This window comes from Polyodon spathula, chromosome 7, assembly GCF_017654505.1.
Source record: "Polyodon spathula isolate WHYD16114869_AA chromosome 7, ASM1765450v1, whole genome shotgun sequence".
Classification (NCBI taxonomy): Eukaryota; Metazoa; Chordata; class Actinopteri; order Acipenseriformes; family Polyodontidae; genus Polyodon; species Polyodon spathula.
The window spans coordinates 56,915,736-56,941,557 of record NC_054540.1 but is presented as its reverse complement, the minus strand read 5'-3'; the positions used below and the strand labels follow the sequence as shown (position 1 = coordinate 56,941,557).

Sequence of the window (25,822 nt, the reverse complement as noted above, 5' to 3'; positions counted from 1 at the left end):
TCCATCGAATACAGCCTGTCCTCTGCTTGTTTTTTTTTTTTATAAGAGTATTGGTTTCCAGTCTCCTTTCTTCCTGAAGCAAAGCTTGGTTTCCAATAGGAAGACTCTTGTATGCATGAACTAATTAAGAATAACCATGTCATCCAGTTTAATTTCAATCGCAGGCTTCAGTGGCACAGAAATTTCTCCCTCTTCATTCTCCAAAGAGGTGGGGTATCCTTTAGCCCCAACGCCCAATATTGATATTTCTGATTACATTTTATAAATGTAAATCCATTGGAGATAATAAAAGTCCATGTACTGGTTTACTTTTAATCACATTAATGTAGACACATTTAGCGAAACTATACATCGTGTTTTTAAAAATATATACAATATCTGTTTGTGCTTACAGTATATCGTTCCACATTGTTTGAAACAGAAGCTGCTGCAAATGTCCTATTAGATGTCAAATGTGAGTACATTGTAGCATTTTTGCTTCCAGCTCCTGCTAATGTCATGCCCTGGGGGGAGAGCATTATTGTTTGACCCGTTGTATGCCGATAAAGCATCTCTGCTGCAGATATGGGTTTGTATAAAGTGAATCCCATGAAACTGATTTGTAGAAAGTGTTATTCCAGAGACTAGGCCTAAGTACACATATACATATACTTTTGGACAGTGAACATGCAAAATAAAAAATAGATATGAAACAGAATATTTTTATGTGAGATTTTATTAATTGGAATTTAGAGACATGAATATAGCAGTGGAAATCAATATGCAGCTCCATAGTTATACCTTCCCAAAAGAGTATTTAATTAATGTTAAAAGCATGATAATCTCTTTGCATATAAATTCAACCATGTCACAATAGCTTGCATTACTGTGAACCATTTTAAAAGCCACTGGGGCAGCGAGTCTATAGAATACTTCAATATAGAAAGTGATCGGTCTCTGCAGTTCATTAGCAGTACTGGTATAGTGCAAGTGACTATGCTAATCCTTAAAACAGCTGGATATTATCTGGGCAGTTAACCAATCAGCGCAACAGGGCTCTCACTCAGCCTATAGCGGGCGATCAGGGTAGGGCTGGGTTAGGAGGCACAGTGGAGGGAGAATTATAGTGAAGCTGAAGTGGAAACCCAAACAAGAAGATGAGCAGGATCAGCTAAAGAGAGAGAACATGGATAAACCAAACCTAGATCTGGGCTCACATCATCCCAGATCTTATCTGCAATGCTAGAACCTTGATCTACTGCACCAAGAGGTTTTGAATCAGCCTCTAGCATGCTGAGAGCACACCACATCTGACTGAATTTGGTGGAACACAACTCGCAATTGCTAGCCCTGTCATGTCCAGTAATGTTTCACGTGTTGTTTTTTTTAATTATTATTTTTAGAATTTTTGTTTGCTAAAAAAAAAATATAACCATGAAAAAAAAGACTGTGTCAGGTTTAAGCATGACCTTCATCTGAATGCATTTTGTTCTTCTTCACAGTGTATTCATGGAATAAAAAAAATAGAAAAATAGAATGGCTTCTGTATGTTTGACAAGGCGATCATGTGATCATGTGATCATGTGGTCTCAGCCCTGATGAAAAGAAAAGATTCTATTTTAATTCACAATGGCTCCTGTTTATCAAATCATTTTCATCCAGGGTTCAATTTGCGCAGAAACACACTGTTGGTGTATTGATAATTGAGAGGAATTGCTGGGTTTTTAAACTAACCTTAATGGTCTCACACTGTGTTTATAGTGCAAATAGTGCACTGCACAGTGGAGCATGTGTTTAGATGAACAGGGCTCAAGGTGAATATCCTATCATAAAATGCATTATCACAGCGAACCCTAACATACACTATTGTCTAAGTATTTTTATACATTACCTAAATCGGCCCTTGATAATATCCAGTAACACTTTCTTTGCATACACTTAAACGTGTTATTGATGACTCTAGCTGCAATGCATTCTGTGCACCTTGGCAGGCCAGTGGTTGCAAGCATGAATCCCCCCCTGGCAGCACTAACACATTAAGATCGCAATGCAAATTAGTCATGATAAACTACCAGCCACACACATCAGTACTGAAACTAAATATTTAATTGTGTATTAAGACTACGCTGTTCCAATACCCCATTTTAGCATAGTGTTTTCAGCCATTACTGATTGGCTTTGTTCCATATGCATAAACACTGGAGTTAATAATAATCAAACAATTAAAAGTTTATTTCTGAGAACTCTGAGAACTCATGCAGTAGGACTTTAATAGCAAGCGATCTGGCAACTGAGCAGTGCTGCTGCTGTTAATTAGTGCCATATATATACTGTGTGTGTGTGTGTGTGTGTGTGTGTATATATAATGTATGACGTGACTGGCTTTATTTGTGGTACAATGTGCACTGTACTACTTGACTCATTCATCAATTGATAACAGACTAGATTGGATAAAACTGGCTAGGTAGCAGTTCTCAAGTAAGTTTCCTAACCACTGTCCAAAAGGATCCAGTGCTCTGATAAATCAGACAGGTATTAGAACCAAGAGTAAGGAAGGTCACATTCGATTCACATTAACAAGCGACACAATACACATGAATATTTTACATTCCTTGAACAAGTCTTTATTAAGCTGTATATTTTGCTCACTTAACGTGCGCTACTCAAAGCCTTGGTTGTTTTTCGGTCTGCAGACAAACGACATTGACATTGTTGTACACATAAGCGTAGTTTGGGTAGTGTGTTCTGAATACAGGCTCAATCAATCAAACTATTTATCAAATGAGAAATGAGAGGAAAATTCGTATTGAATGAAATGATTAACTGTTAATAAAACATGTATTGTGTGTTGTTCTTGAAGCTGGGATAGAACGCTCTGTTCTTAATTTCCCACAAAGTTATTCCGTTTTGTATGGATTCTTGGATAAGATAGGCAAAAAAAAACAACTGAACACTGAGGTAGATATTGTATAAGCGATTCAATTTGCATAGTATAGTACATGCCAAAAGAAATACAAGCTCATAATAGCTGTGTTGATATGACATAATGCTTTATAATGCACTGCATTTCATCAAATCTAATCTTTGCCTTGCATCCTTGGCTGAATCTGAATCTATCTTCGTTTTCCTTCATAGTTGCAAAGACCGTACGCATTCTTTCGTTCAATTTTTATATATATATATATATATATATATATATAATATATATATATATATATATATATATATATATATATATATAGTCATTTCTGCATCTCTGAAGCACAGTTCTGCCACACACCCTTTTCCGCAAACGCATATGGTACGTTCCGCTGATGCTGGGCTAGTGTGTGTGAGCCAGAGCAAAAGGCTTCAGCAGAAATTGGGGAGAATTGCAGCTCCAGCATGTCAGTGTTCCCAGGAAGAAGCGAAAAGACTTGAATGCAAGTGCGTGTCTGCCGACCAGTGCTTTGTATAGGAGACTAAGACAAACGCAGGGCTTGACATAATCAAGTGATTTAAAATATAAATCAGGATATATCAAGATAAGCGGGATTTAACTGTTTTTTTTTTTTTATTTTTATTTCAACCATGCTGTGAGAGATGGAATGGGACTAACCCCCTGCTATGTCAACACTTCGCAAAGGTAATGCCAGCTGTTTCATATTACAGTGAGATGTGTTTGGTGCTGGTTTTGTATTGATAATATTATGCATAGTTTATTATGTATAATACATACAAAACTCTAATATAATCATTAGTATGCTAGTATATATTATGCTATATTAACGCACCTCTGGATTTCGCAAATAGACTGTTGTGTTCATATTTTTAAGACGCATGGCTTTGGTCTGCGGTTGTCATCATAAGGATACGTTATTTGAAAGGTTATTTGAGTTATAGTATTCTAATAAAATCAGCGCAGTTTTTTTTTTTTTCATCCTTGGGCTCTCCATAGGAAAGACGGATCTGCGCTGCCGATGAGCCTTCTGTGTACAGGTTGTGTTAAGCAGGGTTTCCCTCTCCACATTGTAGTGTGGTGTTCAATGGGACAGTGACTAAGTTATATTATACATGCATGCAGTAGGGTGCAGAGGAGACATCGTTTCTCAGCAATCATTCTACAAACCGAGTCACACTAGGAAGCAAGCAGGTAGCTGGAGGTTTGCCACATTCTGTACAGTAATTGGTTTAAACTTTACCTGCGTATTGATTGATGTGTGTCATTAATTACAAATTTAACATAACATGTTTTAGTGTGTCCATAATCCATGCGAATCAATCAGCTGAAGTACCTCTACTGCCAAGACACGAGCGGATTGCACACCACGGTCTTCAGCTTCAACACAGGTGTGTAAAGCGGGTTATCATATTGTTGCATAAATAGAGTTGAAGCTTCTGAGACACAGCAGCGGGTAGATTTATTACACAAATCACGCACCTGTAAGCTAAATAAATAAATACAATACAATGCAATAAAACGAGAAAAACGACTCCACTTACATAAGCGGTCGCATTTAATATTATTGCAGCGTGTAAAATGAATAATGCGCTGTGCCTGTATGTTGCTTAGAGCTGTTCCACAGTGGAACGAGTCCACCCTTGGGTGATGATGCCCTGTCAGCGAGGCTGATTCACACTGTGGCAGCTCTCAAATACCATCTGGAATTTATTTATCAGCACGTTTCATGCGTAAAACCTCGTCTTATCGCTCTTTCCGCCAAACGGGATAGGAGATGTCATTTTTCCTGTATGCTGTATCCTAACGTTTTAGAGTACGAGTTTACTGTAGCTATGTGTGTTTCTGAATCGCGAGTTTACAGTAAAGATCACAGTAAAAATACAAAGTGTGTAAGTAGGGTGTGGGGATGTATTGGAAATGAAATAATGTGTAAAACAACCAGATAATAATAATAATAATAATAATAATAATAATAATAATAATACTATAATAATAATAATAATAATAATAATAATAATAATAATCTTGTATTATCTGATTATTTCAGTGATGTGTTTATGCACATGGGATCAGAAATTAACTAATATGTGAGTGTAAACTGTTCATGCCCTTGAAATTTGAGGTATCTCTGCGTAGTTGATGTTTCCTGATTTGTTTCATACCGCGTACATAGAAATTTGGCATTTTAGGCTCGTATGAGTTTTAGAGAAGTAAGTACATTATGTTGTTTTCTGTGAGGATGAACACAACATTCCTGAAATGCACATTCCTTTACAGTGTTGAAGAATATAGTTTCCCAACCTTTCTAAATCTTAATCCTTCATGATTGTAAATAACTGCAGCCGGAATCGTTTCCTTGCTGTCACAATATTCCACAGTTCCATCTGGAATACTTCAATCTCTGGTCACACACACAGGAGCCTGCTTGAAGCTGATATCCGAATACGCCTGTTGAAGCCAAATTGAAGGAAAATGACAGCAAATGTACATTATAATCTTGGTGATAATATTGAGTTAAGATGCAGAAAATGCAGATTTCTTTACTGGCATGTCACCGTGGCAGTGGAGGTAATTACATGTTTCATCCGACGACAATTTTACTTTGCTTCAAGCTAAATTAGTGTTAGTAAGCTCTTTTACACAGACTATTCTGCCCCTTTTCCTACACATAGTCTACAAGGTTAGGAGCAGGGAACAGTGAAGCATTTCATACAGCGTTCTCCTGTAGCTCAAAATGAATAGCCACTTGAGTTTGTACACTTTGCCGTAAGAGAGCTAACTAGACTTATGCGCAGTGCAGAATATTTGAATTAAAAGAAAATGATTTTAGTTTTCATTTTATGATCAGTCTTTTTAAGATGCCCTACTGACTATGTTGCTGTTATTTTGAGACAGAAAGCATAATGTATTAAAACGTACTTATTTGTATAAAAATGAATATACATAAAGTTAATTAGCTTTAAAACAGATTCTTGTATTGCTGATTTTAACTGGCTTGTAATTTTTATCTATAGTTTGTAATTTCATGCATGACTCTATCAGAGATTTTTCCTTTTTTAATTCAAACGTTTCTATCAGCTTTGCCAAGACATACAATCCATAGTCAAAACTAGAGACTTTGATTGAAGCAGTACCGGTATAAAAGACTTTATGTAAACAAATTGATCCCATAAACAATGTAGGGCAAGTATGGATTTATTCACATGTAAATTCAACACATTGGTTTGAGAAATGGTCTGAACACATGAAGAAAACTGATTGTGTGTTTTTGAGTTGTTTTCATTAAGTTGTAAAGATGGGAATTTATTCAATTGATGTTAATTGGAGGCCATCCTTTAACAGGTATGGTGAAACAGCTTTGTGCATTAAACAAAGTGGTTTACACAAATGAGCAGCTTCTTGCATTCAGTGCTGTAAGATTAAAGCTCTGAATCTACATTATCCTCTGTGTTCATCTGCAACGTGCAAATATCATTTGCTGTAAGGTGAGCATAATTGTAGCTGAGAACTTTATTGCATCCGTATAAATATAGCGAGAGAAAAAAAAAGTGGCTTAACATTTCTAAATTATTCCAAAGCCTCTTGTCGATAATTTTTAAAAACATGCATTTTAATAATTTGCCTATTGATTAACTGTTACTGAATTCTGAAGAATACATTTCATGCTTTGGTTGTTCCTCGGCTAAGGTTTGACTGCGGCATCATAATCAATTCCTTTGCCTCGCTGTTTAAGGCTTCAGTGTGCCAGTGTGTGACTGTCTGTGTCCCGTTTTCTAGAATGGGTTTGTAGAATCCTAACGCTAGAGGAAGCTCCTTGCTGATTGGTGGAGTTCCTGGTATCTGTGCACACTCTTCTGTGACCTCAGGTTCTGATGAGTCTTGTTATGCATATTTTTGAAAACTACATTTAAAAACAAGAAGCCTTTTCATGAGCAGCCAAAGACAAGACCATTCTTATTCCTATATGTGTCACAGTTTTTGGTTTATTTTGCTGATCCATGTTTGGGTTATTTATTGAGGAGGGATTCCATATTTGTATTGCAGAAAAAAAACTGACTGAAAAACTTCCAAAGCATTGTGATCAACAAGAATATTGCTTGTTGCAGCAAACAGCTATTCTTAGAATAAGGACTTTAGAGGCTCTGATTGGGCACTGGGATCAGGTGCGTTCTTCATCTTGCACGCCTCTTCATATCCTAAGTACTATAGCTTCTGGATAGCAATGCTAACAAGGAGAAGGCTGGAAATGCATACAGGCTCTAATTTGCAGTATTCATAGACACAAACATAAAAGGCTCAAGATTAAAGGTAAAGGTTTCCTTTTAAAAAATCCCCCGCTTGTCAGTTTTTTCAAGTCTTTTCTCTGATAATTTATTAACAAGCCCAGTCCTCCTCTTTGTTTCAAGCCCGTTCTAAATTGTTTAACAGAAAGTTTTAATTGTAATTAACACCTGTGTGCTATTTCTGGATACCATTGAGATGATGCTCATGTATTTCAAGAAAAGTAAAGATTTTGGAGATATACATATTTAGCCCATGCAATAGCCCTATCATGTCTGTCTAGCGTTTTTTTTTTTTTTTTTTAAGTAGCAAATAACAAACCAAACATATAACTGTGAGAGGTAAATTAATGTTTCTTCATTTGTTTTGTGCATTTTTGCATTCAATATTTGCACACAGTTATACTTTAAGTTATTTAGTACTTTCTGAAAGGTGCTATGAAGAAAGCAGCACTATGAATACAATTGAATTCTAGGATAGCCATAATAATCAAAAATAAATCTCGATATTTTCCCACAGTGGAATCTATTTTAATGGATGCCATCTTTGGAGCTTGTTGTAATCCAAGCACAACACACTCGTGGAGTTTGTTATTGCTTTTTATCTTCAATATTTATTGATCAGAAAGTGATACAGAGTGTTGTTTAATATAGCACTTATCTGTGTTTATTCAATGAGACATTTAACTTTTCATTAGAATTTCAGCAGGAATGTTAGAACATGTCAGTAACTGGAATAAGAGACTGAGATAAAAAATATATTTTTTGAAATTTAGCTTGTTGAATTTTTATGAATTGATTTTATCTTATCGGTTCACCAATAGCATAATTGTGAATGGTGGAAAATATAAAGGAATCTGTTTTAATATTACTGTGCAGACCCTATACACTTGATTTGCTGTTTAAACTATATAACCTTTTAGAGCAAATACATTCATATATATATATATATATATATATATATATATATATATATATATATATATATATAAATATATTGATACGAAAGGACTTTTTTTTGAGTTTACGAAAAGCATCCCCTACCGGGTCGTCTTGCTGACCGTGGAACTGTGCCTTTTCTCATCTGCACTGTGTCTCCCTCTGGGGGCAGAAAGACTGGCCACCTTGAGTCATACCCACATACACTCCACGTAGCTGACGCTCCGGTCTAGTGAGTTAATAGATACAAATCTAGTACTCAGTGTAAGAGGTGCTCCTTCCACTTTACATGTTCATCTTGTACAGCTGACTGTCCCACACACCTTTAATGATCGGCATAACCCAAGGACATCTTTGAGTTTGAGAGGAGTGATGACCGAACCTTTGAAATCCATTTTCTTACCTTGTATTTGAACTAGCAACATTATTTCTGGCCTGTCTCTTCTTGAGCTCAACATTTTTTTGGTTTCTCGCAAATCTAAAGTAGAAAAATACATTTAAAAAAGGCTGATTAAAAGCTGCTAATTTTCCTCAATACCAAATAACTTCCATTGCACTAATGGAGACCATGTGACACAATTAGTTACCGACAAGAATTGTTGTATTTGAAATTATAGATACTGTGTGTATGTATGTATGTATATATATATATAATATATATATATATATATATATATATATAGATAGATAGATAGATAGATAGATAGATAGATAGATAGATAGATTTAGATATACAGTATAACATCAAGAGTGTTAAATCTGTTATTGTTACATTGCTACATATTAGGGATGGTTATTAAAGATGTGGTTATCACTTGTTTAAACCAACTTTAAATAAATAAACACACACACAGCACATTCTCTACATAAAATGTAATTACATAGTTCACCATTTATTAAGACACAAGAATAACATTGCTGGAACACAAGTGACGTGCAGATTGGGTTGCAGTGGCTGGAAACTGAGAGCCATATAGGTTAAATGGTAATATATGCTTTCTTGACAGGAGAATACTGACTGAGTTATTCCCTCCATAAAGAGGATATTAGTATCATACTGTAACTCACGTCTGTGTCCTTTACAGTACACTGACTCAATAAATCACACAGAAATACTGCACACGGGCACCGCACAGAATCTGCATTGCTCCTTCTTCGCTCTTTAATTTCAGGTGCTCAGTGAACCACGTGTAATTCAGACTCAAGCTTCTGAATATTGATAGTCCTGATTAAAACATGGCAATGGGATTCGGAGACGTTTCAGAGAAATAGTGAGAGCCAAAACTGATGCACGCTGTATGTGAAGCATGTATACATGACGTTAGCCAACACACTTGTCTTCTTAACTTTTGTCTCCAGAATGTTTGTTTGCTTACGTTTTACCATTTCATTGTTATATTATTACACTGACACATTGCTCTACTTGAGCAAGTCCTACCTTATACCTTGTTCCTTATTTAATGGAGCTTTTCTGACTTTCCATCGTGATACAGTGCATTCAGTATGCATCTGATTATATAAATGGTTGTGTAGTTTATTTAAAAAAAAAGAAATTCTGTCTTAATTAGTTGTCAGTCGTTCAGCCAGGTTTTCAATTACCCAGCTCCTTCAGCGCTGTCATGTTGGTTTAAATACTATTGAAAAGGGTGTAAGAGGTTAATACCTTTCAAGTTGCGTTGAATGCTTTGATATTCATGGTCCTGCCATTGTTGAAAGCTGTGTGAAGGAGTCTCGTAAGTGAACTGCTCTGCATAGTGAGAAGATGTGCCCTGGGATTTCTGTTCTTGTCTGTTGAACTGTAACCTCGTCTTTTTTTCCCTTCAGTTCAGGAGTGGTGTCAGAAAAATGTTTGCGAATGATGAATTGATGGGCTGGGACTTCAAAACCATTGTGTTAAGCATAATGCTTATAAACAAGAACAGCCATCGATAGAGAAGTACAATAAAAACCAATGGACCAGAGACCGACACATTGTAAGAAAAAAGCTCAAACTTCAATGGAAAGACCATACTGTATATTGTATGGAAAGACCATACTGTATATTGTTTTAGTAGAACAGTTTAGGAGAAGCCAATTGTGCATTAGAATGAGTCTCTAAACATAGTCTATTTTTATTTTTTATACATTATATATAAATTATTTATTGGACAAGTATCTAGATTGCTGTGAAAATGGTTTTGTTGCTTATGCATACAATAACAGCACCAATCTAAATATGCATAAGTGTAGCTAATAAACATTCAGGTTTTTGTTTTATTTTTTTTATTATTTTTTTTTTTAATCTGGACAAAGGAAAGTGAGTTCTTTAATCTCAGCTTGCTGCCTGTGCCAGTTGAATATTTTGTGTCGATGTTGTTCACCGATTCCTGCATCTGACTGATGTACTGAATACATAAACTGCCAGCGGCTTCATGAAACTGCCACTGTGAGCCTTAGGACTTCTTCGAAGGAGTGGTGTTGGATAATTAAAAAAAAAAAAAAAAGATTAAAGAATGTGGCAAAGTATGCATTTTACAGCATCTTCAAGTCTCACAAAGAAGTATCTCTCTATTTAGTTTGTGTTTCCAGCCAGAAGACCCTACTGGGAATTAAACCCAACAAGTAAACCCATCTTCAATTAAATACATGCTTAAGCTCTTCTGACAGGATTCATTTACAGCAGAATGGCAGCCAATGTGCACAGTTAACAGTGAAAGCAGTGAACATACTTCTTTTAATCTCTCCGTGACAGTATATTTTCTGGGAAATACATTTTGATGACCTATTAAAATCTTTCTTGCAGTCACGATGTGCAGTGATGTTTGTCTGTTGCAAAAGAGAACTATGCTTGTTTGTGTTTTTAAAAATAAATTAACAGAACAGTAGGGGGTTCCTAAACAGTGATTTACACTAGCTTCCTGGAGTAGCCGTACGGTTGGTCAAAGCAGAGTAACCACCAGCATTATAGCAATGGGGAACACAGAATCCTTAGACCACAGCCTCCTTAGGCCAATGAACACGTGACAGGAGGTGTCAGGTTGTGATGAGAGTTGAAGAAACAGCTTATCACAGCAATAACTATACACTTCTAATGCTTTCACATAACTGTATTTCTAACAGTGCCAGTGTTAATAAACAGTTGGCAGACGGAGAGGATCTGTGATGTACTGATGAGGGAGTGGTGAAGTTAGAAGGGCAGCGTGGAAGTTGAATGTCATAGCTGATACTGAGAGGATTGAACAGTGAGTGTCATCTCCCCTTGACACTGAACTTCAGAATGGCGCCATCTGAAGTAGCGGAATGATTTTGCACAATATCATGCCCCTAGCCTAGACAGTGATGAGGAGTGACAGCTAATACAATTGTTTCACCTTGCAGCAGGCAATACCCATATAAATAATTAAAATTTGCCGTGAACTGATTGTTATGCATTAGACAGTATATTGGAATGATAGCAGGAGAAATTAATTCGGGGACGGGGGGGATTCTGCTGGTGCTCATCGGTTCTCAGTACTGGGACTTATTGTTTTACCTGCTTTTCATCCAACGCACATGCATACCATCTGTTCACCTTCCATTGGAAAGCAGCCTCTTCACATGGTATGGGTGCCTGCACTTCTTTTGTTGAGAATTTCACCCCCGGTAAGACATATGTATCAACGTACTGTTAACACTTGATTCAAAAACCGATCATCTCATTTTTATATAAATAAGAATCCCTGGAAAGAAAATATCTCATTTTGGTTTAGCAGATGCACTTGCTGAGTGATTACTCAAGCACGCTGAGCTGAAGTAGTTGTTTTCTCCCCCAGTGTGTTTTTTTATTAAGTTATGATGGGAGTTGCACAGTTGATGCAGTTGTTCGCATGTCTCACTTATCTCATGGATTACAGGCAAAGACACAATAATGACTATCCCTGTGCTGACTAGCCTAGATTCATGGCTCATTTTAGGACTTTCCCTGAGGTAGTGTAAAAATTTCAGAAACTATTTTATGCCGTCTAATTTGAAGTAGATCCCTGGAGAAAGTAAATATTTCTCTTTAAATTGAGGATCAGTTCTGGAAATAACTACTATTCTAGCAATCTACAAATATAGTAAATATGGGCTGGCCCCCAAGTGAAGAACAGTAGGCATTGTCTGCTGGAGTTAACTATAGTTCTTCATGAGGGACTTTTAGTTTCACACTATGAGTCCATATCTGTTATATGTAACCAGTGGAGGAAGTAGTGGTTATCTGCAGCATTGAATTCTCGCAGGAGTCCGCTGAGTTTGTGAACATCGTATTTCTTTACATCGTTGAGTTGACTTTACTTGAATTGTAGGAAGTCAGAAAGCACCAAAAGCATAGTTTTCATGATGATGTTAGTGTTTGCAGCATCTTTGATTTTTAGTATATTGTGTAATTCATTTTCTGTTACATCACAAAATTGTTGTCCCGGAGGTCCAGATGCTCTGTTGTGTGAAGAGAGAAAGGACGCTCAGCGTGATGACATAATTTGAGGGAGTTTGTTAAAAAAGCTATTGAACCTAAGTAGCGTCACAGGGGCAAGTTGGGTTTATTTTTGGTCGTGTGATGAGGTTTTAACCAATCATATGCCAGAATTTTTAAAGACATATATAATTTGACAGTTGTGGGGTTTTTAAGTGGAATTATATTCCTGGGAGTTTTGATCCTTTCAGACTCTCCTTTAAATCAATTGCACAAGTACATTACCACAGCAGTTAAGCAATGTTTACACCTAGCCGTTTTTTGCATTTCACTCACACTGTCCGGTATCCTGCTAGCACTGTACAATTTGAATAACTATGCTTTGGAACAGGTAGAATAAACAGATATATATTGTTTGTGTTGCATTCCATCATAAGAGAATTCCATATAACCACCTTGCTATCTCTGATAAAAATGTCTTTGATCTGTCGTTTTAGCATGCATGCAAAGCGCCCGGTTCTAATTGAAGATTTATGAAGATGTGTCCTGGTAATAAAGATAAATGAGAATGTGTGGTTATTAATATTAATAGTGCAGGTTATAGAGCACTGCAGTGTAAATAATACGCAAGCTGAAAGCAAACTAGCAAACAATTCACAGTTACAAAAATTCTCTGCCTTTTAAAAAAGCGTACATGCTTAAATGTATTGTAAACGATCAATAACTTTGTTTGCACATCCAATTAAACATGCAAATGATAGTGGATGTTTGTATTTATATTTAATGCAACATATAATTAAAAACATTGTTCTTGTTGGCAAAGACCCAGTAAAGCATAAGGGAAAGTATCGCTCATTCTACGATAAACTCCTATAAAATAATCCATAACTGCCCTGGGTATTGAGACAGAATTGAAAGATAATTCCACTGAACGAGGCAACAACAAGTAAAAACATCTTCATGTTTAAATAAAACTTCCTCAAATTCTAAGGACAAAAATGTGTTTCATTAGTATCAAGGTTTAGGCAAAATAAATTATTTAAAAAAACAAATAACTATCCTATTTTTGCATTCAATTCACGAGGAACATGAGGCCACACAGGCGTTATTCAGTCATGATTGCAGCTTATGTTTAGATTAGTGTTCCAGCTGTTTTTTTTTTAATTTTCTGTACTTTCTAAAAGAAAATTATAGACTTTTTGTTTCAAGAAAATGGAACTCTGAGTCGAAAGGAAAGCAGCAAACCGGCTCACATGTTTTGTTAGTGTTTAAACCCCTTTTTAAGACAGGTATTTGCTCACATTCACATTAAAAAGTGACTCGTAACTTTCAAGAGCAACTTGGTTGAGGTCTGAATGATCGCAGTTCCCTTAAACACTTCCTCCTTGTTTTTTAGAACATGCTTTTCTATTCCAGACACCACATCACACAGAAAAACAATGCCTGACAACTTCTTCAGCATATGCACATGGCTTCTCTAGATCTGTACAATCTTCAGACTAAATTAACTGCAGCGCTGTCCTGTCGTTTGGACTTGCATACTGCATTTGTTTGAACTTAAGGGCATACTGTATTCAGCACTGTGTTTTCACAACCAACCCCCCCCCCTTCATGTATGAACAAGTGAAAAAAATGCAGGGCTTTGATTAGTGCATAATGCATTAGTCCTGAACAAGAAAAGTAACCACTGGTAGTATAACTGCTGTACATTAATTATAATAAATAAGGAACGTGCAGATCGTCTTTTACATTCTTGCTGGATTGATCATCTGTTGCAGGCTTTGCTACCAACAAACAAGAAATATCCGCCTTTGAGTTCCTCTGACTGTAGGGGAGACTGATTGCAGCTGGGTCTTGACTCTTGTGGAGCACAGTACGACTACACCTCTAATTTACCATGCCACTGACACACAATGTAACTGTTCAAATCAAACTGCCATCCCTTCTTTTAACGTGGGGCTGAGCAGAATCGTATGGCTCCATTAATTCACCTGTTGCTCTGATGTTAATGGAATTAGCCAGCCTGCTGTTAGTTTAACTGTGATAATCTATACTAATTACTGTGAGGGAGGGAATTGTATCTGTGAGCAAGGTAAAATAAATAATATTGAGAAGAAGAGGTAGGCTATGCAGGTATATCGCAGTTAAGAGAATGCCTTGTCAAAGAGCAAATCTGAGTCTGTTGTAGACAATAGGTAGTATAAAAAAATGATATTTTGCTTAGAACTATTCTATCTATCTATCTATCTACATATATATATATATATATATATATATATATATATATATATATATATATATATATATATATATATATAGAAGTCCGTCTCAGGGCTGCTGATTGATGTAACAAGGCAAAAAAGAAGGGTGAAATGCAAGTCCTGGAGAAGATGCCTGAATGTGATACTCAAAGTGTCTGGCAGGACTACCAATTTTCTGGAGGATACTGCAAGGAATGCACAGGTGTGTGAAGAGAGGTTCAGGTGTCTAATGTAAGACAAAGTGATTCCGAGTTGCCTTGTAAAGGTTTGTCATGTTAACCTTTCTTTCTAAACTTAATACTTGTAGCAGTCAGTGTTTTATTCTGAAGTTGAACCTGTCAATAGACATCCTACCTAAAATTTAGCATGCAGGATAGTCATTCACAAACTAGTCACTAGTAGATACTGAGTACTGTGTATATTAAAGCAAATGCCATGTTTGAAAAAACTTTCTTTATACATCATTTATGAGTTGAGGCTTTGTAGAGTGATCAAACCCATTACTGTTACTTAAGTGCAATCACCTTCTCCTAAGAACAATTCTGAAAATACCTTTTTTTTTTAAATCTGCGAATTGCAAATCAAGTCTTCTATGAAAATTTGGAGTGTTGGTAAGGCTTCCATTTGAAGTTCTTATTAAGTGCCTCCTAATCATCGCCATTAAATATGTTCGCACTCTTCTCAGCTTCTATTACTCATGATTAAAACATTCACAAAAGAGCATTTTTTCTAAATAAAGTGAGAAAACAATCGATAACCAATCCTGAGATGTTAGCAGGGTTCTATCTTGGCTTAACTGCTGAGGTCAAACAAAAAACTCAGGCACCCTTTTTAATGAAAATGCCTCCTTTCAAGGAGGAAGGCTGGAACGCCTCCACTTGCCATGTTTTCCAAAGGAGATGGATGAGGCCTTCAAGCCTAACATGCTTACAGTACCTACCATCTAATTTCTTACTGGTTATCAGGTTAGATGGGCGTTTGCAATTAAATTGGATCTTTTTTTTTTTTTTTTTTTTGCAGGGTTGCATTTTCCTTTTCATTCTAGATCTTTACCTCTGAACAGCATTGGGCACAATCCTGTAACATATGAAATTGCCCTTTGGAGACTCCAGTACTGATTGAGGTGCTTAGACCAGAATCTTGTTGCCTGAAGCAGTCTTGTGATTACAGAATCTAAAGAAAGGCAGCGAAGAATATTAAGTTCAGTTTGTGCTCTTATAAGTTACAATGTCCTGTTGATCACGTCTCTTATGGCTTTGTTCAAAATTGTTCTTATTAGCAGACCATTTGCAGGGATAGACTGTGGGAACCAGTGGATGCTGTTTTTAATGTAGGGGGGCGCGCGACTCTATTGTCGAACATTCTTTAGAAAGGAATTTTGAGTTTAGCAGATGGCAATAATTCCATTCCATTAGAATTTAAATGTCCCTTACTTGGCTTCGAGAACATTCTTTGTATTGTCTGCCTTAAAACCTTAAAACAAAAACTATTGGTCCCTAACAATTGTTTAGAAAACAACATTTTTAGAATTAACATTTCAAGGCTCAGACAGCTGTAGCTGTGCTGTTAAAGGGTACATTTGGAACTCTCATCAAACTGTGGGGAATGGGGGCTGAGGGTTTTATGTTATGAATACATCTGAAATTACTTTGGGGGTTATGCTTTGTGGAGCCTTAAGAAATCAGAGAGGATCGCACAATAAAAGCTGGAAAGATGTGTTGTTAACAGTTAAGCTCTATCATTTTAAACAAGCACTGAACCTGAATCAAGCCCTTTCAGGGTCTTTTAAAACATGTATCTTCCAGAGTAAGATGGGTTTTTTTTTTTGTTTGTTTGTTTTACTAATATTCAGAATGACCTCTTAACACTATGTCAACCTTCACTGAGAATAAATATCAGCAGCATGTTTAACTGTCTCTCTGGTGAATCTCAACAATGTAGAGAAAGACTTGTATGCAGTTAGGCTGTCGAATAATAGAAAACAGGAACTGGACCTAACAGAGAGATGTCCTTTTATAACCTTGATGGCACTGCCATGCCCTGCGCCTCCCTCGGCAGGATTATTATACCAGGGAATCGGAACCAACGAGAGCTTTCTATTTTGTTCACAGATACAGCAGCAGCTTGATGTAAAAAAAGCAGACTCTTTGAATAAGATACACATCAATGGAAACGATTGCAAAAACATGCACAGCATAGATAAGGGATAAAGACATCAGTTCACAGGATTTATTCAACCTTTTATCAGTTATAGCTTAAAAAATTGTGTCAGGTTTGAAAGACCGCCCTTGCTTCTCTCCGGAAGAAAATCTTTAGATCTTTAAAATTGCACTGTTCATTATTATTAATCTGTATTAATTTCCTTCAGCTACTGGATATTGTTATGAAAGTTGGGGTGTTTCAACTGTGTTAAAAAACAAAGTTCAGTAATTGCTACTTTTATTAAAAACTTATTCTGCATGTAAAAAAAAAAAAAAAGTTTTTTTTGAAAGAAGAAAAAACGCTATTGTAAATATATACTGATATGATATACTTATATATAGATATATAATATATATAATATTATGGTATATAACTTTGTGGTATACGGTTTTTATTCACCGCAGGAGGATGTCCCAGTAAATCACAAGCCCCGACAGAGTTATCAAGTGAGATAACTGTGTTACAAAACAAAGTTCAGTAATTGCTACTTTTGTTAAAAACTTATTCAGCATTTAAAAAAAAAAAAATTTTTAAAGCAACTTTCCTAACGATAACCAATGCTATTCATCTATTAAAGGAGATTAAGACTGAGGCTTCTGTATTCATTGAACGATGCAGTGCAAAACAGAGAAAAATGCCTTAAATGTGTATATTTGAGATTTAAGAAGTTAGTCTGCCAATCAACATACATTTCAGAATCATTTGGAAAGCAATGATAGATGTCTGAATACGCCCGGCTCACCAGCAGCATCACTTTACCCAGAGTGTTAACCCAAACACATCAATCAGTGGCAATCTGCTACACAGGGATATATATATATATATATATATATATATATATATATATATATATATATATATATATATATATATATATATATATATATATTATATATGTGTGTGTGTGTGTGTTTATGTTTATATATCTTCATATATATTATTATTCACCGCAGGATGTCTTAAGAAATCACAAGCCCCGACAGAGTTATATAACAAAATAATATCCCATACTAGATATACCCACTCTTGTGGTGTGTGTGTGTATGTATGTGTGTGTGTGTGTGTGTGTGTGTGTGTGTGTGTGTGTGTGTGTGTGCACATATTACTGCTGTCTCAATGGGATAGTTTCAGTGATACCATGAATTTGAGTCGCATTAGCTTGTGTACAGTCAGCCCCCAGCCCTGGCGAAAACAAGAACCAGCTGAATTCAACCGTTTCAAACACGGGAATCAAAGAGGATAGGGCGTGTGAGTGAAAATGAAAGGCTGGTGAAGCAGATCATTCTCCATGAAAGTCAGGATTGAAAGGCTTTGGTGGGAACGTGAAAGTGTTTGGCAAGCTTCCTCCTGCCCATATTAGGCCTGACCTTGAAAAACCATTCTCTCTTATGTGTTTCTCTGCTTGCTAGCCTTCTACTGACAGAGTAATTATACAGGCAAAGGCAAAAATCTACTTAAAAAAACGATTCTCAAGTTACTGTCTATGTGGGGTCTATATATATATATATATATATATATATATATATATATATATATGTGTGTGTGTGTGTGTGTGTGTGTGTGTGTGTGTGTGTGCTTTATCAGCTTTGGATGCGGTGTTGGATTTCAACATTTGTGTATGGCTTCATAATGCTGGGGGAGTGAAACAGTCGCAGTTACACATTCTTAAAGCAATGTATTCCCACAAAACACAGATGGCTATTAATATAACTCCCTGTAATATATGTATAATCCTGTGCATACTGGTGTGATTTGCTTACCACACACCTCTCGATGCTTTATGAGTACTACAGTGTAGTAAATGTGTTTGATTCAATCTTTTAAGCCTGGGCACTGAATTGCACAAGCATCAGGGAAACTTACTTTGTCTTTGTTAATCTTTTCTGGAGCATTTCTAACCTAGAGTCCTATAATAGTAAACCAGTTCTCTTCAGGCTTCACATAACCTGCATTCAAACTAACATTTGAATACATTAGTAAAATAAAAAAAAAAAAGTGGTTAAAAGATTTAAATTAAATGGAAGAACCATTAAAGGCTGTTTAACAGTGTACTGAGTCACAGTCCCTCCCCCACATTGTACCTTGTCATCATTTGAAATAGCCAAGCATTCATTTGGAAAAAGCAATTTTAAGTTGCAGACATTAAAACCTTCCTGATTAAAACCCAGTAATGTTAAACCGCAATTAAAATGATTGTGAAGTTTAAATGACAGTAATTACGGTTCAAATTACTATTGCTTACCAAATAAATATGATGGGCTCTATACTGTTTGTCACATTTGTGGAAAAAAACAATTCTTCTTTATTACAGGCATTGATGCATGTTTCACTGCAGCCAGGATATGCATTGCTTTGTTAATTTCACATTGACATGTCCTTGAAATCCGACAATCGCATTTATTAATTGTGGATTTTGAAGTCATAATTAGTAATTACGGTAAAGCCTTCTTCTATTCACTCACCTTCACAGAAATTCTCATTCGTAACTGGCGCTTTTCTGTATTTTTAAGCATTTTTTTTTAAATAAGTTATATATGCATGTTTATTTTGTAGTACTATGGCAAAATGACTGCATCCAAAACACTGCAGTAATGCTCTGTATTAGCAGTCAGCACAGGGAATCAAAGACATGCAGTGTGGCTCATACAGTAGTTTTATTTCATGTGTAAAGTAGTTTTATCTTCCACCATTCAGAAGGTGGCCAGATGAATAATAGAGCACTTGGCAGCATTACTGAGGCTGTCTGGCCACTATCCCAGCTACACATCTGGGCATCTCTCTGTCTATCTATTTATCTGTCTATATTTTTGTGTATTTCTATATTTCTATGCTTTTGGTGTTTGTAAGTTCATGGAAATAATTTTGATTGTGCACATTGATGTATATTTGTATATCTGGTCATTCTTGAAGGTGGCAAGTAAGAGTCATTATATTGGAACCTAATGCAGACAGACAGACAGACTGACTGACAGAAGAGTGGACATGCATTAGGGACCTTTAAAAATATGAAGAAATATGAATACAAAATAGAAAATGTTTAATAATAAGAAAAAGTTGCAAGTAAAAGCTGCATTTTAAATTGCACATTAAATTAATACAGTCACCTCACAGGACTGAACAGCATTTCTGAAAAGGTAAATACATTACCAAAGCCACAACTCCTGTGGGTGTAGTGCTTAAAATAACTTAATGGATGTTTTTTGCTAATGTCTCGCTATGATTTCCTATAATTTCAGTTCCATTTAGACAGAGGTTCTCTAAAAAGCTTTTCATTTTTGCCACAACTTAAACATCCGCAGGAAAAATGTTTTATAAAAGTTTTATTTTTATGGTTACTTTCCAAAACATGAATGCATGGGGGGGGGGGGGGGGGGGGGGGGGGGGGGCAATGCAAACCATGGGATGCTCTGTTTAGTATAAAAGGAATAATGAGACACCCATGTGTGAAATTCCACAAGTGTGCGTTTCAAAAAGGCGTGACACAATCTTTGAGGGAAAAAAAAAGATGAGGATAATTGTTTGCTGCAAATGATTTTATTTTGGTGTTTGGCACCATGACCTGTGCTTAAGTGCAGCTTTCCCACCGTGAACCACTTGTACTAAAACTGATTGCATTGCCCAGGTGTGCATGTATAAACCGTTCATTTTCAGTGCCCTGCTTGCTCCAGTGCAGTACAGTAACAGGGGTGTTCTGTTACTTTGTGGGTGTCCATTGAGAAACGAGAGAGAGACACAGGGTTTGAAGTTGAAAACGCCGCACAAGTGTCCTGGTTTTATTAATGCAGGCAGTTGCAGTGGGTAGTGGCTGCCACTAGGGCACCAGCATTGGTAGCCTTAGTGTGGAAAGCAATACATATATGTGTATGTAATTACAAAAACACGCAACAAAACACAGTGGGGAAAACAGCTAATAAAAAGCGTTTGCCATCCAATGGCTCAGCACTGCTCCCACTAAAAAGGAGGTCCCTCTTCAGGAACCTTCTCCCGAACACAAACTAAATAAACTGGGATGGGATTCAAATTCCCTAAATGAACCTCTACCCTAAAGGTGTTGCAAAAAAGGTGTTTTCTGGTCCTACCACCATACATTGGATAGAAAATAAGATAATTATGATTAAACATTATTAGTGTCACAATATTTGATCACTTTCTAAGGGTAGTGTGGTTTACTTTAAATGTTTATTGAGTGAGAGATGCACAAAAAAGAAATCATATCTAAGGTGCAGTTGCATGTTTGCCCCCCCCCCCAACTTAGAGCCACAGCACAGCCCGGTTCATATGTGCTGTAATACAGAAACTTCATTATGCACCATTTATTTGTGCTGCTTGATGGGATATCAGAATTCTGCTGTTAGGAATGCTGGTCCTCCCTTCTGAGATAACCCAGATTGGATTGCTTCAATAAATCAATAAAACAAAATTACAAAATTGCCTCCCTGTTCAACAACAATATTAATTCATACTTTCAAACATAGGATGACACACCCCCAGCACACCCATGCAATAGCAATGTGAAACTCCTGTGTCAACAATCTCTCAGCCCACTAACTGAATACAGATATACTGTAGTGGCTCTTCACAAATGTGATTGATTGTTCCCTGTGCTCCTTTATTTTTTAAATCCAGCACTAAATCCTCCAGAACTCCAAAGACTTATTGCCATTCATCTAAATACACCATCACAATGCCAAAGAGCTAAAACAAAAAGATTAGTCTTGGTTAAGTAGGGATTTTACTTACAAGTGAAATACCCTATGTAACCAGAGACCAGGTATGTTATATAAAACAAGCATACCATTTCAGAACAAGGTTAGATAAACAATAAAACTTGTTTTTCTAAAGGCAAAAGAATAAACCTCTGAAGCTTAACTCTGCCCATTGTGACTGGAAAAATGCGCTTTAAAAATACATATCCTTAGCAAATGTTATGTTTAATTCCCATACAGTGTCCTAGGCCCAGCTGGTTACATATATTCCAAATCTCTTATGGACCAAGCACATAACCAGGCACCAAGAGCATCTTGCCTTTTGCCAGAATGTATTAACCTTTAAAACTTCTGCTGTGTGCTAAAATAGCACAGCAGCGCTCAGCTCTGCAAGGCACAGGTTGAATCCTAAAGAGGGGAGATGGATCAAATCACATTGTGAATGCACAGTGGCAGCTTTGCTCAAATGCTTGGTCTCTGAGGTGTAGCGGTAAATGTGTTTGCTGTGTGTATATGAGGCAGGGGGTTGGCGACAGTGAGCTGTGATCTGATTGCTGTTAAGTTCATTATTACCGCTACAGATTGCAGGCTCTGCCAGCTGTGACAGTTCTGACTTGTGGAAGCAGCCTCATCAATCATGGTTGTAACAGTATCAGTGTTTACAATTAATTGCATCTCTTCTTACCTGTTGAAAGGATCCCGCCGAGAGCTGATTAAATTTCAGGAAAGTCCTCAAAATTATTTCTCCCTTTGTTAACGTCCCGTGGTGATGTGTCAGTATCAGAGCTGGTTTGATTGCTGGCTGTCAGCTGCTTCACCCAGATAGCATTGCTACAGACTTGACATTCCAAGTAAAGCAGGCTTGATAAGTCAAAACGTTAATGAGGCGAGTGAACATGTGCTTTACAGGTTTCACTCCTGGTGGATGGAGAGTGTTGATGCGCTCTCCCTGTTATGCTACTAAAGAACATGTGTGTTATGTTTTAACTATTGCGTTACGTTTGCTGGTCATTTTAAACATCGCTTTTCTTTGATTGAGGCATCTGGATTTTGTCATCTAATATTTGGGACCATCTTACCAGCTGCAATGCTCCTGCAAAAATATGGAACACATGAATGTCTAATCTGAACAATAAACAATCACCTTTCCGCAGCACTCGAGGTGTGGCTGGCAGTATGGAATTCTAAGAAAATTTAACAGCACGGTATTTAGATTCTGGCTGTGTGGCACTTGCTGTTTTTCTGTCAAGTTCCTGATTAGTATCATGTGAGCGGCGTCTACATTTACTCTTAGGTCAGGCCACCTCATTCCAATTCTGTCAGTTTATCTGTGTGTGTGTGTAAAGTCTTAATTTATAAAGTGATAGTTTGAGGTTTGAGGAGGGTAATTTTCTACTGAGAAACTGTTCCTCACCAAAGTGACAGTGACATCAGGGCTCCCAGCTGTGTCATTAACACCCCCCTCCCACCTCTGAAGTTTCTGCACTTGATTTATCTGAGATTTCAAGAGGAGGCTTTTTACAGATATCTTTATAGTTGCAATCAGATCACAGAACAGACATACAGTATAAGCAGAAAGACTGTCTGACTGTGTCGTCACTTAGAACCTCCTCAGTCTACTCAAACACTTGCATATATAGATATAATATATATATATATATATATATATATATATATATATATATATATATATAGATATATAGATAGATAGATAGATAGATAGATAGATAGATAGATAGATAGATAGATAGATAGATAGATAGATAGATAATCACTGCATTGATTTATACAACTACAAACAGGTTATAAAATGTTTTGATGATTATAAGCAAAGAATGGCTTTTCTGTTTTATTTATTAGTATTAATGGTCAATCATTGTACTTCTGTTTTCTTCCCAATTTAAAATGGTGGACTTAAGATCAACTGGTGACGTCTGTTCTTGCTGTATTGTCAAAAGCCTTTTTTTCGGCGACGTTACTAAGCTACCGAAACCCGGGCTGGTCTCCGCCTGGCCTCTTCTGGCATCTGACCAATAAGTCACTGTTTTCTTCCCTAGCCTGTGGAAGTGCAATGGCCAATGTAATATTCCCTATGGGTCCCGAGCCAAGATCGACAACTCGGCATTACTGAGATTTGAGACAGCAAGTTCCAGATCCCATGACTCTGTCAGCAGCGGGGCTAACCCTGCTTTGGATTTGCATGGATACTCAGTACTATGTGTATTCTCCAGGGAATAAACATGTGTGGATTTTATGCTTTAGTGTGTTCAATTTGATATTACTGCAGGCAACACTGAGGAGAGCAGAAATAATCTTTGTTTAAGCAGAATTTAACATTGTTGTGAAATGTAACATCAGATGGACAGAACAGGCAAACACTTTATTTGTTTTCTGTTCAGTTGTGTGTGTGTGTGTGTGTGTGTGTGTGTGTGTGTGTGTGTGTGTGTGTGTGTGTGTGTGTGTGTGTGTGTGTGTGTGTGTGTGTGTGTGTGTGTGTGTGTGTGTGTGTGTGTGTGTGTGTGTGAGAGTGTGACTGAGGGTCACATTGAAGTGTTAGTGTTTAGTAATTGCTTCCCAAATCGTTAGCAAAAATGTATTTCTGTCAATTGTTTATACTAAACATTGATTTTTATATAAGATTATTTCTCACTGGAATTGGAGGGGGCGGGAGGCAGGAAGGCATTACATTTAATTACCAGCTTTTTCCAACTCCTAGTTACAGTTATTTATTATGCATTTATTTTAATTAGCTTTCTCTAGCCTATTAAAAAACCATGGACCTGCTCAACTGTCACAGGCATTAAAAACTTGTGTTTTCAGCAGCATGCTGTGCCACGTCTGACTGGCGTTACAATCCTTGTTTTAAAACAAGGTTGATTAAAGACTTGCTGTGTGCTCTGTTTGTGAGAGGGGCAGCTGATTCTTCTAAGCCCTTGTGTCAGACAGAAACACCTTCCTGTGGTTCTGGTTCCTCCTTATCGATATGCAGCCATAGGATTGACTTGTTAGAATTAATGGATTAACCTCTGATCGCGGGAGAGTTCCTTTAGTCTCCTTGTTTTTCATTAAAAAAAATGTTGATCATGGCGCGGTACGGCTTGTTGTAAACTTTAAGTAGGCTGTGTGACAGTTTAACTAAGACCTAGCTGTCCATGTCTATCTGCCTCTCCTTTAATTGGTTTGTCTGGATGTAAGTATTGCTATTGTTAAAAGAGCACAGGTGCATCCCGATGCTTGTCTAATAATATGTCTGTGTTTGCTTTCCTCAGGGAAGTCCTTTTACCTCTCAGTATTCTTCTGTTGCCTGTGTTTTATGGCAGGTACTGTGAAAGGAGATTCATCTTGACTTTAACATTGCCAGTCATTGAATATTTAACAGCTTTCATTGACTGACTGGAGATGGAGGCTGCTGACTGGTCAATTAGCAGCCAGAAATACAGTGGCAGGTGCCCTGCCAATGCACGTGTTTGGTATCTGCATGAGAACAATGAAAGCCCTCTTTATGGAGTCAAATAGATGACGTAGAGCTCAGTACTCTCTGCCCATGAAAGTATAGACTGTATCTTTAACCTGAGATCTGACAGGTACCATTATTTCTGGTAAATGGTCTCAATTTGTTTTCTCCTGCAAGCTGTTATGTATGTAGGTACGTCAAACAAACCCAAGTGTTTTATTATTACTGTGCGCTGACGTCATTTTTCATTAACCAATCTTTTGTTCTCTACTTTCCTCTTATTATATGTTTTATTATTATATTCAAGGTAATCTGCATTGCTACTATTGCTAAATATCTCCATTAGTTTTAAGTAATACTTGGCTGATGAAAAATTAATTACAAAACTTTCCAATGTCAGATGTCTTTGTCAGCATCTTTTGTGTTGCAATGCATATATACTTCGACCTGCCTTTAACCAAAATTCAGTTTCTTTTAAATTAAACTAAAGAAGCTGCTTGGTTTTGGATACATCGCATTTTCTCGAGAGTCATATGGATCTGAAAAGCAGCCAACTGACATTATCACTCAATTATGGTGCTGGGTCAGACATTATCCATAACCTGAACTGTGTTTATATTAGAAGCCCAATTGATTTAGTGTTACCAAT

At 36.8% G+C, this 25,822-nt stretch overlaps 1 protein-coding gene across 3 annotated transcripts in view; it reads left to right on the top strand.

Annotated features, from left to right (window-relative positions):
* Positions 1-3,350: 3,350 nt before the first annotated feature.
* Positions 3,351-25,822, top strand: part of LOC121318909 (teneurin-1-like) — a 158,788-nt gene continuing 136,316 nt past the window's right edge. For all 3 annotated transcript variants that reach the window (XM_041256105.1, XM_041256106.1, XM_041256104.1), the window contains exon 1: positions 3,351-3,604. The gene's annotated coding sequence lies outside the window, so the exon portion shown is untranslated. The remainder of the gene's footprint in view (positions 3,605-25,822) is intronic.